This window comes from Marmota marmota, unplaced genomic scaffold, assembly GCF_001458135.2.
Source record: "Marmota marmota marmota unplaced genomic scaffold, marMar, whole genome shotgun sequence".
Lineage (NCBI taxonomy): Eukaryota > Metazoa > Chordata > Mammalia > Rodentia > Sciuridae > Marmota > Marmota marmota.
Window position 1 is genome coordinate 66,873,534 of NW_026000174.1, and position 13,291 is coordinate 66,886,824.

A 13,291-nucleotide genomic window follows, 5' to 3' on the forward strand; every position below is an offset into this window, starting at 1 on the left:
AAAAAGAGGTAACGCTTCCCAACTCATTCCATTAGCCTTGTATCACCCTAATGCTAAACCAGAAAAAGACAAGAAAACTGCGAACCAATATCGTCCATGGACACAGACACAGTCATCCTTCCTCCCCCCCCCCCCCCTCTTTCTTTCTTTCTTTCTTTTTCCAGTTCTGGGATGAAAGGACCTCACTGGTGCAGGGCAAGCACTCTACCCCAGAGCCTCGCCTCCAGCCCAAGACACACAATGTCTTGACAGTGAGCAAGTTGGCTCCAATAACATACTGCAAAAAGGACATTATGGCTACGTGGACTTTACTCAGGAATGCAAAGTGGGTTTGACGTTTGAAAATCAAGGTTAACAAATTAAATTCTAACAAACTTTTTAGGTTCAATAGATGCAGTAATAATATTTGACAAAATTCAAAATCCATTCCTGATACACAACACTCAGCAAATAGGCATGAGAGGGAACTTCCTCACCCTTAGAAAGGACATCTGTGGCCCTAAGGAAGGCACTCTGCTGCCCTAGAGGTAGCACCACTTTTTTTTTTTTGTAGTACTGGGCATTGAACCCAGGGCTTCCTATGTGCCAGGCAAGTGCTCTGCCACTGAGCCACATCCCAGTGTCCACCTTTTCTGGGGGACAGTGTCTCACTAAGTTGCACAGGCTGGCCTTGAACTTGCCATCCTCCTGTCTCAGCCTCACAAGTAGCTGGAATTCCAGGCACAGGCCACCATACCCAGCTGGTAACCTCATATTTCTTTCCATAAGACTGAATGTGCGATCAGGAACGAGGCTAGGGGGTCCCCACCTCACCACCTCAGCTCAACACTGGCCTAGTGAAAGCAGCAAGGCAAGAAATGGAAATAAAAGGCATACAAATCCGACAGGAGACAAAACTGTCCTTATTTGCAGGTGACATAGTTGTCTAGCAGGGACTAAAAATCTCAGTGTGATCAAAATGTCGATTCTCCAAAATTTATAGATAGAAAGAAATCCCAACGAAATTGACAGCAGACTATTTTGTTTCTATTGACAGGCACATTCTAACATTTATATGTAAATGCAAAGAATCTGGATTAGCCCAAAATAATTAAAAAGAAAGAAAGGGCTGTGGACAAACCTCAGTGATGGAGCTCACCTAGCGAGGGTGAGGCCCTGGGTCGGATCCCCAGCACCAGAAAGGTTTATTCATGTGACAGCGAGAGACCAGAAGCAGAGTCATGCACATATGGTGAACTGACTTTCCAATTGTGTCCAAATCAATTAAATGAGGAAAGGATAATCTTTTCAACAAATGATTCTCAAACCCTGGGTGGCCACATAGGTAAAGGGGGGAGGGAGGGGGGACTCGGCGCTAATTCACACCATAGCAAAAAATTAACCCTATCATAGACTTAAGTGTAAATATTAAAATTATAAAAATTTTTAGAAGAAAACTGGAGAAAATCTTAGCAACCTTGGGTTTGGCCAACATTCTTAAATACAACACAAAAAATATGAGAGGAAAAAATGATCCATGGAACTCCCTAAAAAGTAGAAACTCTGCTTTTTGAAAGACATTGTTTCAAAAATAAATTGGCAGGCCACAAGCTGGGGGACACATCCGAACACTCTGTGACAGAGGACTTCCCTTCAAGAAGCTGGAGGAACACTTCCAATTCAACAACAAAACCATCCCATTTTTATGACATGCAAAAGTCCTGGGCAGATGCCTCCCAAAGAGGATGTATGGGCGCCTGCCAATAGGCACAGGAAAAGACGCGACATCGCTAGGAAAATGCAAATCCAACCACAGCCAACACCGGCTCGCACCCACGCAGCCGGCGAAAAATGGAAAGACCGAGTATTGGCGAAAACATGGAACAACTGTGGCCCCGTGAAGTAGAATGGCCACTTGGATAAAAAGGGAGGCCATTTCTTAAAGGTTTAACCTCCAGGGCTGTGGCTGGGTGGAAGGGGGCTCGCCTCGCCTGCGTGAAGCCCTGGTTCCATTCCCAGCACACAAGAAAAATAAGATTTAACATCCACCAGCAGAGGACCCGGTCATTCCCATTCCCGAATATTTACGAGGATAAACTGAGCTTGGCCCAAGCAACAATTTGTATTGAATGTTCATAGCAACTTTATTTGCAATGACTGAGACCTGGAAGCAACAGGTATCCATCAACAGGTGACTAGAGAAACAAAGGTGGACACCTCCACACGGTGGAATTCTATGCATATGTTTTTATGCTCACAAACAATCGGGTGAAATGAAAACTGATCTTCAGCGATCAGTGTTAGAGGCGTGTTTAGTGTTCGGTGATCCATCAGTGTTTGCCAGGATTAGGGGAGGGGAAGGACAAACGGCCCAGGGAGCTGGACTGCGGAGGGAGATGTCTGTGGCTTTGCTCGTGGAGGTGGCTTCGCGGGTGTACACAGGTGTCACATGTATGGTTGATCCTACTCGAGAAATTGATCCTTGGGCTAGAGTTGTGGCTCAGAGATCGAGCACTCGCCTAGCATACATGAGGCACTGGGTTTGATCCTCAGCACCTCATAAAGTAAAATAAAGACATTGTGCTCACCTATAACTAAAAAATAAATATTTTTTTAAAAGAAATTTTATACGTTAAAAAAATATGTTTTTGGTGCTGGGAGTGGAACCCACGGCATTACACATGCTGAGCAGGTGCTCGACCTCTGAGCCGCACCCCCAGCTCTGTGTGGGTCTTTTTTCCAGCCACATCTGGCTGTGGAGGAACAGGCGTGGGATTCAGGACGCCCACAGTGATGACGCTAATTAAGGTCCCCAGAGGCTCGGCAGTATCGCTGTTGGTACCCTTGGACATTCATGCAGTGGAGCCTGAACTTCTGGGTGTGATGACGGCCACCTTACTGACCTTCCCCAAAGCCCTTGAGAAAAACGTTGCAGAAACCCAAACGGAAGATCTCTCTACAAAATACCTGAGCACTGTTCTCCAAAACTGTCAAGGTCAGGATAAACAAGAGAAGATGGAGTACTGCCGCGGCCCAGAGAAGGAGTCACAGTGGGGCAGGAGAGGCAGAGCCGCAGCTGGGTCCAGCAAGGGAGCTAGGGAATTAGTGGGAAAGGACCAAGTCTGGTGTCCAACCGCAGCACTGCCGCAGGGTGGCAGTGCCAGGATCGGCCTGCAGGGGCAGTGTGGAGCTCAGCCCCTGCCGCAGAGGCAATGGCCACTATGGTCTAGCCCACTGTTGCCATGGAGCTTGTGAGCCCGGGGACTTTTAAGTCAAAGGAGATATGATTTTTATGTGAACTGTTCCAATGTTCAAGGTCAGCTGGACTGTAAATCCCAGCCTCTGGACCACATCAAATATGTCTGGAGGCTCCAAGCCGTGCTTACCTTCCAGCAGAGCCACATGAGGACACTCTGGCCAGAGCAGCTGGCCAGCCCCCAGCTGCTTCCTTTCCAGGACCCCTCCAGCAGCCTCCCAGGGTAAGGGACATCTCTGCAGCAGCAGGACCTCCCTGCACCAGCTGTGACCCAGCAGCCCCTAAGCTGCCTCCCTGGGGGTCAGCCTCCTCAAGGCCCAGGCTGAACCTGACCTTCCCCCAGACTCTAGGCCATTCCATCTGGGTCAGCGGCCTCGACTTCCACTCAGCCATTAAAGGTGGAGGCTAGGGGTTGTCCGTGAGCCCTCCCTCTCTCATGCCTGTGATGACTCTAATTAAGCTCACCAAGTCCCCCTGCTTCCCACCCCACCTTGGGTTCGATCCCAAATGCTAAAGAGACCCCTCAGGGCCCTGAGTGACCAGCGTCCACCCATGCCAACTTCGTCCTGGCTCACTGGACTCACAGTGTCATGGCCCCCATCACAGCAGGGTCCTTGCACATAGTGTCCCCTGTGGGGCTGCTCTCCCCTCCATGCTCCGCTCTTCCCCGGCCTCCGGTGTGAGCTGTGAGCCCTCGCCCCTTCCCCGGCCACGCCTTCCTGGCCATCGGCCCTCCCGTCTCTGCTGGTGACTCCTGAACCCAGGGTTGCTCTACCCGAGCTACATCCCCCAGCCCATTTTGTTTGTTTGTTTTGAGACAGGGTCTTGCTGAGTTGCTGAGGCTGGCCTCGAGCTTGAGGTCCTTCTGTCTCAGCCTCCCGAGCCACCAGGATTACAGGCACGCGCCACCACGCCCCGTCCCAAGCCTCCGTCTCCTCAAGTTAGCAGTCAGCCTGTGGTGCCCCCCACTCCACCCCAACGTGCAGGCAGGACGCTTGGTCTTGTCCTTCACCACGTCCCAGACTGGCTCAAGGTCTTGGTAACTGCTGGATGAAGAGTGCAGAGGCCAAGCGAACCTGCCATCCCTCCGCCCCCATCTCAAAACCAAGTGTCCTCAAAACCAAGGGTGTGGGTGAATGGTGCCCACACACCTGTGGCCCTCGGCCTGTGTGTGTGCTTGTGTGTCCCCATAGACAAAGGCCAGGGACTGACCTTCACAGACCAGGCCAGGAGAGAGACAGGAAGAGGCTGAGGCTGAGAGGGACCCCCGTGGGGACAGGAACCACCAGGAGCAAGAAGCCTCACTCCGTGCCCCAAACCCTCCTGGGCTCTGCTCAGCAGCACTGACGGGGGCGAAGCCATCGCAGGAAGCCCTCAGAGGCCCACCCTCCTGACATCTGCGACACAGGTGTTCTTGTGTTGAAAATAAGAAAAACAAGAGATCTTCCTAAAACCACCGAGCACGCAGGAGCCATATGTGAAAGGATGAGTCACATTTCGACCCAGATTTACACCGTCTCACTCTGTGGCGCATGGTCTGGGGCCTCGTCTTCCAAACACAGATCTGACCCCGGGCCAAACCTGGCTCCCTGGGAGCCCTTCTGAGGTTCAGCCTCAGGGGGCTCGTGTGTGCGGTTCCCCTGGGCCTCCTTGTCCAAAATCATTTAAAATAATGGAATGAAAATAACAACGTGTCCACGGCCCTCACTGTTGTCGGAGACTGTTGTTGTAAGTTATTATTACGTTATCTACCTGTGCTCATTTCGTCCTCACAAGAACATAATGAGATCAGAACTATTATCATCCCCAAGAGAGGAAACTGAGACAGAGAGGTTCAGCAACTTTCCCGAGGCCACACAGCCTGGGCAGGGCAGGGATTCAAATTCAAGCAGCCTGACACCAGCCTGTGTGTGGATAACCACTGGACCACACTGCCTCTCACTTCAGGAGAATTTGTGGGGCTTGTTAAAGGCGAGGCCAGCACGGGTTACTCTGATCTCAGTGTGGCTTCTCCACCCACAGAAGCAGAGAACGCTCCTACTCACACTGTTGGCACACGCTGCCAGCCAAATCCTGCCACCGTGTTTTCCGGTGAGATGAGAGGGTTTATGCCAAAATCCACATCACGCGTCCCCCCCGCCAGCTAGACTTGTCCTCAAATCCACTTCACATGGCTCCTCCGAACAACAGCCCCAAGAATACGGCTGACACGCGTGAGCCCAGGAGGGACGCCGGGATTCCACCTGGCCAGCGGCTCCCGCGCCTGGCCAAGGCTGGGAAGCGGCCCAGCGGGTGGGGGCAGAATTTGCGCCCTGCCTTGTTCAAATGTGCCAGCAGGTCGCTGTGGGCTGTGGGCAGGACCCTCTGCAGAACACAGGGCGGCGCGAAGTTCAACCTGTTTGAGCAACTCCCGTCTTGACAGCCCGGTTCCGACGGCTGGTTAACATCTCTCCGTTGAATTTTAACATGAAGGATCTTTTTGACACAGCAAGGAGAGCGAAGTCCCTTTGGAGCAGGCAGGCCAGACTGGCAGGAGCCGTGGGGCACATGAAAGGGAAGGGAGCAGAGCCAGCTGCCCGGCCCTCTCCTTGACCTATTTCCAGCGGATTTGCTCAACAGACCGTTAGAGCAGGCCACCCCGGCAGGGGCTTTGGGGACACGGGGAGAGGGTCTCCAGGTCCATGGCAGCACACACAGGGGGCCAATTAAAGCCACTAGTAGAAGACAGTCACCACAAGCCCCAAGCACCCGCCCACTGGTACCAAGCCAGATGCCCTATGCCACCCTCCACACCCAACTGCCCCTGGGAAGGCAGCAGGCACACAGGTGGCCGGCCACCCCTGCTCCCAGGAGCCACAGGAGGAAAACGCATTTGGATTCCAGCAGGGTCCCAGCAATGCTGCAGAACGGGAAGAAGCGTCCTGGCGACCCAGTGTCCCCTCGGTGCCAGGCCGGGGCAGCACACGGGCCACAGGGGTGGAGAAGTCAGCTGGGGGAGGAGGCTGTGTCTGTCTGGGAAAACCTGTTACTGGTCCAGAGGGAGGAGGGCCAAGCTGGCGGCCTGGGGGGCACAGGCGTCAAGGGTTCCGTGGCAGTGACCGACCCGAGGCTCTCTCTAGGGAGATGGGATGGGCCTTGGGGCCCAGGAGAGAGGACACGAGGGCCCCACCAAGGAGGGGGATTTGGTGCTGAAGCAGGGACCCTGTCTGTGGCTTCGGTGGCTCCTCACACTCTCGGTCCCATGAGCCTCCAGTCAAATTTGTTAGTTAAAGACTCAGACCCTCGGGCAGGACGGGGGCTGGGTCCCCACTCTGCCACCAGGGACTGGGAGACCTGGCTTCACCACTCTGCGACGCCATTTCTGCCTCTGTAAAAGGGGGTCTAAGAAGCCAGGCGTGTGGCACAACCTGCAGTCCCAGCACCTTGGGAGGCTGAGGCAGGAGGATCACAAAGAGCAAGACCTGTCTCAAAATTTAAAATTTAAAAAAGAAGAAAAAAGGCGGGGGGGGGGTGTAACTCAGGGGTAGAGCACCCCCGGGGTTCAATCCCCAGTACCACGGAAAAAGAGGGGGTCCCGCCCCTTAGAGCCGCGGGAGAAGACTCGCGCGGCCTCTCCTGGGTGGCTGGAGACAGGATGCGCCTTCACGTCCTAAAGACAAATTGCAAAGGGGGTGCACGTGTCCCTTTCACACATGAGGAGCTCAGTGGGCGCCATGGGGCTGGTGCTGACCGCCACCCTGCACCTGCCTGGCCCTGGCCCTGCACCTGGCCTTGTTGGGGACTTCGGGGCTCTAGAAGGCCTGCAACTGCGACCTGAGTCCTGTCACCTGGCTCAAGGTGGGACTGGCAAGAGGTCCTCCAGGACAGGAGACTGTGGGACAGCCACCTGCTGGAGCCAGGGACAGGGACACATGGCAGACGCTCCGTGGGACAGAGCCCAGGCAGCAAAAGGAACAAAGAGCATTCCCAGGAGCCCCTTGGCCTCTCTGGACCTAGGGAGCCGCCTACAGCTCCCAGCAAGGACCTCAGGCCCCCGGCTGGCAGAGTCCTTCTCAGGGAGATCTCTTTCGCCCCAGAGAGGCGGGGAGGAGAGGAGGCTCCAACCTCACATGGAGGATCTGTAGGTCTGGGGAGCCTGGAGGGCACCGAGCCCGGGCAGGCGCCCCTGGAGGAACTCAGGCTGGTGGCCACCTCCTCCAGCAGGCTGCCCGGATTGGCCCAGGCCGGCTCGGGGCTTTGCTGAGTCACTGGCAGTCGGCACCCCTCCGGCCCTTTCTCCTGTCTGGCTTGGGACCAGAGGCAGCTGCTGTCACCACAGGACATTGGGGACTGGGAGGAATCACAAAAATCCTGCTGCACTATCCAGGAAGATGTCCCCTGTGCACACTCGGGAATGAAAAAGAAGGTCCACAAAGAGTTGCCTGGGCCTGTTCTCAGAAAGCCGGCCCTGGTGGTGGCGACCACACCCCAGCTCCCAGGCCAGCTCTGGGCCTCTCAACAACGCTGTCTCCTCCACCCACGTTGCTCCAGGGCCTCCCCTGTTCCTCGACCTCCCTTCCGTCCCCCGCAGGGTCCTTGGCACACACTATGACAACGCGATCCCAAACCCCAAAGAAAACTCCGGGTCTTTGAGGCAAAGACAAAGATTTCTTGTGGCCAGGGCCGGGGAGCCACAAGCAGGCAGTTCTGAAGCCCGAGGCACTGAACGCGGCGGAGGGGCCACCTAAAAACAGAAAAGCCACAGAGAAGGGGGGCGGGGGAGGCAGGTACAGCCCCAAGACCCATTCCATAAAGTGCCACCAAGTTCTCAGAACAGGCACCTCCCGTGGCCACTCAGGAAGGGGGTTTAAAGCCCTGTGGTCAGGGCGCAGGCGGGTCAGGGGTCAGCTTCCACGGGAGTGGGCTGAGAGGGGCCAATGGTGCGCAGGGCGGGACGTCCGCGCAGAATGGGACCAACACGATTTCACTTTCAAGTCAGCCATCGCCACAGGACAGACAAGAATTTCAGCTGGGGCCAGTCAGAGACCCGGAGGAGGGTTTATTTAGAAGTAGAGGCTCACTCAAGGGAGAAGGGGGGGCATCTGCAGTGAGCTGGTTTGGGGGTTCCTGGCTCTTCTTTTAAAGGAAACCTGGAGAAAGGTGGGTATGGGAAGGTGGCAGGACCCCGAGATGAGTCCCGGTGGTCTGGTCAGTCTTGGGAGCCTCCATTACCTGTCACGGGGTAGCCAGCACCTCGCCAGGGGATTCTCGCCTGCTCAGGGGGATAAGCCTCCTGAGAAATGAAAGTCTAGAATGATCAGTGAAGAGCAAAAGACCGTGAGTCAGAAAGAGTTTTGAAGATGGAGCCCTGATGGGTCCAGTCCACACAGGAGCTGGAGATGGACAACTAGAAAAATGGCTCCCGGGGGTCACTCAAGGGGGCACATCAAAGGCAGGGGGAAGGCTTCTCGGGCGGAGTCTTGCGTCCTGACATCTTGCAGTCAGCAGGTTGATTGGCATCTGGGCAGGTCACCCCATCTCAGAGGGGCTGGGCGTCTAGGTTGACAGGTCACCCCATCTCCGGTGCTGTGCAGGACCAGCAGAGCCAAATAGGGCTCACTATGTGTGTGGGCGGTCAACCAGAGGAAATGTCCACTGCAGGTTTCCTGACTCCAGATTAACCTGTTCACTAGGCTGCGACGCGCAATATCATCCACACCCAGTCCCCGGGTGGCTCTCGACCATCGCCCGATCAGTACACAGTGCTGGGAAGGCCCCTACACTACAGAGTCCTCAACATTGTCATCTCCCTTTGCTTAATCTATTTCCTGGGGGTCATTGACAGTGTACAGGTAAATTTACAGATTTCCCAGGAGTTTGGGAGTATCAGGCCTGGAAGAGAAGCAGGCTTAGGAGCAACAGACCTAGAAAAGTACGCAGAACTTCGGAATTATTATTATTATTTGTACAGGGGATTGAACCCAGGAGTGCTTAACCCCTGAACCACATCCCCAGCCCTTTCTTTTATATTTTATATAGCAGGGTCTCACTAAGTTGCTGAAGCTGGCTTTGAACTCGCGATCCTCCTGCCTCAGCCTCCCAAGCAGCTGGGATTACAGGTGTGCGCCACAAGCAAGCCCTGGAGAGGCTCTGTCCACCCGCACACTTGCTCCAGAGTCTGCAGCTGTGGCTGGGAGGCATCGGCCCAGCCAGGAACCACCTCCTCGCAGTCTGCCCTCGAGGTGAGTCCTTGGGACAGCTCTTACCAGTGGACGGGAACCTGACCAGCGTGCACCACTTCCGGGCTAGGATGGTCCAAGTGCGGGTGACTGGCTGTCCTCCCTTCTCCCCCATGGCTGGATACACAGGAGCACCACAGACGGGAAGAGCCGGTGTCCCGGAAACCTCATGGAAGAAAGCTGCCCACTGAGCAGCAACACACATTAGGGACTTTACACCATCGAGAGCTAAACTTCTAGGCTGGGCACATAGCTCAGTTGGTAGAGGGCTGCCTCGCAGGCACAAGACCCAAGCACCAAAAAAAAAAAAAAAAAAAAACCCACCACTAAACATCTAGCTGCTCACAGTGGTGCACAGTGAGCTCAGCTCAGGACACTGAGGCAGGAGGACCTCAAGTTTGAGGCCAGCACAGGCCACTTAGCATGACCTTGTCTCAAAATAAAAAAAGGCCTCGGGGGGCTGGGATTGTGGCTCAGTGGTGGAGCGCTTGCCTAGTATGCATGAGGCACTGGGTTCGATCCTCAGCACCACATAAATGTAAAATAAAGACATTGTGTCCACCTAAAACTTAAGAATAATTTTTTTAAAGGACTGGGATATAATTCAATGGTAGAGTGCCCCTGGATTCGATCCACAAAAATAACTAACTGATTAACAAAATAAATAAACCTCTGCGGAAATAAACCTCTATGGTGTCTGAGCCGTTATATATTTGGGGGTTGCTTGTTATAGCAGCTAGCATCAGTCTGCTCCATTCAAACCACTTCCCCGATTCCCAGCTTCTCCGTATACAAAGTTTCTTAATGTGTTTCTGCATTCACTGATCCTGCTTCCTCTCCTCCAGTCCTCAAGGAACCCAGGCCGGTGGGGATTTCACTCCTAGTCCACAGCAAACCCTCAAGCCATGGTCACTGGAGAAGTCCACGCTGCGGCTCCCCGGCCGGTCCTCATCTCCCCCACCCCCAGACTTGACCTTGTGGATGACCCTGTCAAACGCTCTCCATCCAGCTCCTGGAACCCGGCTGTCCTGGTTTTCCACACCACACACACACACACACACACACACACACACACACACACCTCTCTCTCTCTCTCTCTCTCTCTGGCCCCGCCTCTCTTATTGACCTCTCAAAACCAGAGACTGGAAGGCTCAGCCTCAAACCACCCCTCCTGGCTATGAAAGGTCAATCCCAAAGTGGACTCATCCAGCCCTGTGACCTGAAATGCCTTTCATGCCCTAGTAATTCCCAGTCACTCCGTGACACCCCCGCCCGGATGGCTCACGCCATGCCAAGCTCACAGCATCCCAACCCAGCATTTCCTTCCCCGGGGCTAGTGCGGACCTGAGCCCCTTACCAATACTGCTGGCCTGCCTGACCCCACAGCTCCTGGGGGCCCCTCCCCCACACGGCCCCTTCCTTCATGGAAGCCAGGGGTCTTTTAATACATATATCAGAGCTGTAGGAGCTGTGGGTTCTGATCCTGCAGCTGGTCGCCCCCAACTCCTCCCACTCTCTCTGCTCACTCCACCCTGACCACACTGAGTCCCTTACCACTCCTTGAGTGTCCAAGAACATTCGTACCCCAGGGCCTTTGCCCAGGCTCACCCTCTGCCTTGAGTGTTCTCCAGCTGTGTGTCTTGTCTCTCACCTACTCAGGTCTCTTCCGATATCACCCCCAGAGAGAGGTCTCCCCTGATGGCACTGCTTAAAGTAGCCCCCTAAACTCTTTTTTAAAAAATGTTTTTAGTTGTGGATGGACACAATGCCTTCATTTTGTTTATTTAGTTTTATGTGGTGCTGGGGATCGAAACCAGAGTCTCACACATGCTAGGCAAGCGCTCTACCACTGAGCCCCAGCCCCAGCCTGCCCCCTTCACTCTTTACCCTTTATGTGGCCTAGTAGCTCCCCGTGGCATACTCACTACTTTTCGTGTATTTCTTGGCCAGCTTCCCCTCCCCCACGGGCAGGCCTTCCCACAGAGCATGAGAGGAAGTCAGGGAATGATCTCCTGGGTTCCCTGCTGTATCCCCAGGGCTCCCTGCAGAAGCTGGCACCTCGTCAACATGCTGTGAAATCTACTCTGTGAATGGGTCTCCATAGCAACCAGAAAAGCTCATTCTGAATCCTCTTGGAGAGTGAGGAAATGAGTGTGCCCATGAAACAAGAAATGGAAATTAGGAAACAAGAACAGGCAGAACCAAAATAATGGTAGAGTCAGAATAGGAAGAACCAAATAGGGATTTTGAAATGAAAATTACAAATTCTGAAAATAAAACGTCCATGATTGGAGAAATAAAAATCTTAATAGGAGGTTTAAAAAGCAAAATGAATTCAACTAAAGAGCAAGTTGGGAAGCTGGATCCTGAAACTGAGTAGCCCCCACAAGGAGGATATTGGTTCCAATGGATCCTGGATTACATTGGGATTATGTAACTCAAGCATTTGCTCATTAATTAATTTACTCATTTAATCCACGCTTGAGTGCTAACTATGTGCCAAGTGATGGGATGAGCAGTGAACAAAATAGCCATTATCTGCACCTTCAAGGAGCTTCCATTCAAATGGTAGGAAGCTAAACAGAAACAAATGAATGAGTAACGTGTACTGTGACCCATGGTGGTAAGTATAACGGAGACAAAAGATGTAAGAAATGGAACTGGGGGTGCCAAGGATGGGGGCAGATGAAGTTTAGTCAGGGAGTTCAGAGAAGTCCATGCTGAGAACAAGCCTTCCTAACACAGACTTGAAGGAATCCTCAGGATTCCACGGGAATCTCTGGGAGAAGAGGGGCCCAGGCAAGAGGAACAGCAGGTGCAAAGGCCCTGAGGCAGACATGCATGTGGCACAAAGTACAGCAAGGAGGTCGTGGGAGCTGATGTGTGGAGAGCAAGGACTAGAGATGAGCTTGGAGAGGCAATGGCTGGCCCAACAGCGTCACTGTAAAGATTGGCTTTTACTCTGAGAGAGGTGAGGAGGTGCGGCCATGTTTTGAGCACAACCGTGATGTGGCCTGACTGGAGTGAACCAGAACCCCTGTTCTTCAGGTGGAGAATATTCCATAAAGGCTCAAAGGTGGAAGCAAGGAGTCTATGGAGAGGCCACTGCACTGACCCAGGAGCTTCACCCCGACGGGCCAAGACGGTCGCCGTGGATCGGGTGGCATTCCTGAACGCTTTTTCCTTTGTACCGCGGATTAAACCCAGGGGTGCTTAACCACTGAGCCACATCCCAGCCTTTTTTTTTTTTATATATATTTAATTTTGAGACAGGGTCTTGCTAGGTTGCCTAGGGCCTCGCTAAGTTGCTGAGGCTGGCTTTGAACTCGCGATCCTCCTGCCTCAGCCTCCCAAGCTGCTGGGATCCCAGGAGAGCGTCACTGCACCTGGCCCCCGGACAAGTTTTGAAGGTGAACTGGCGGGATTCCCCTATGACCCCCTGGTGTCGTCCTGAGCAGCTGGAAGGATGGAGCCTCTAAAAGCTGAGACAGGGAAGCTGCCAGGGAGGCACCTGTGGGGACCTCAGCCTCGGCCATGCCAAGGTGGCTGTGGACACCCTGAGCTCAGGGCATCTGGTGAACTCAGAAAGCCCCACTGTGACTCAGGAGAGGGTAGCGGCAGAGGGGATGCAGGCCTCAGTGATGGCAGCCCACAGGCTAGGAGGCATGGGGACACATGTGTCCCCGAGCCCACGCCGCTGGAGGCTCCAAGAACAGGGGAATCCCGGGGCCACCTGCTCTTGGGCCAACCCATGGCCACAGCCACCCTGTGAGGCAGGCAGGGGCCCTGGGGGGTGGCACGCAGCCACGGGCGCAGAGCCCGGGTTCCCTGAGGCAGA

General features: G+C 54.1%; 1 long non-coding RNA gene across 1 annotated transcript; it reads left to right on the plus strand.

Annotated features, from left to right (window-relative positions):
- Positions 1–3,272: 3,272 nt before the first annotated feature.
- Positions 3,273–4,914, plus strand: LOC125612149. The gene is made up of 2 exons (XR_007342489.1): positions 3,273–3,458; positions 4,057–4,914. It is a non-coding gene; the product is annotated as an uncharacterized LOC125612149 (long non-coding RNA).
- Positions 4,915–13,291: the final 8,377 nt, after the last annotated feature.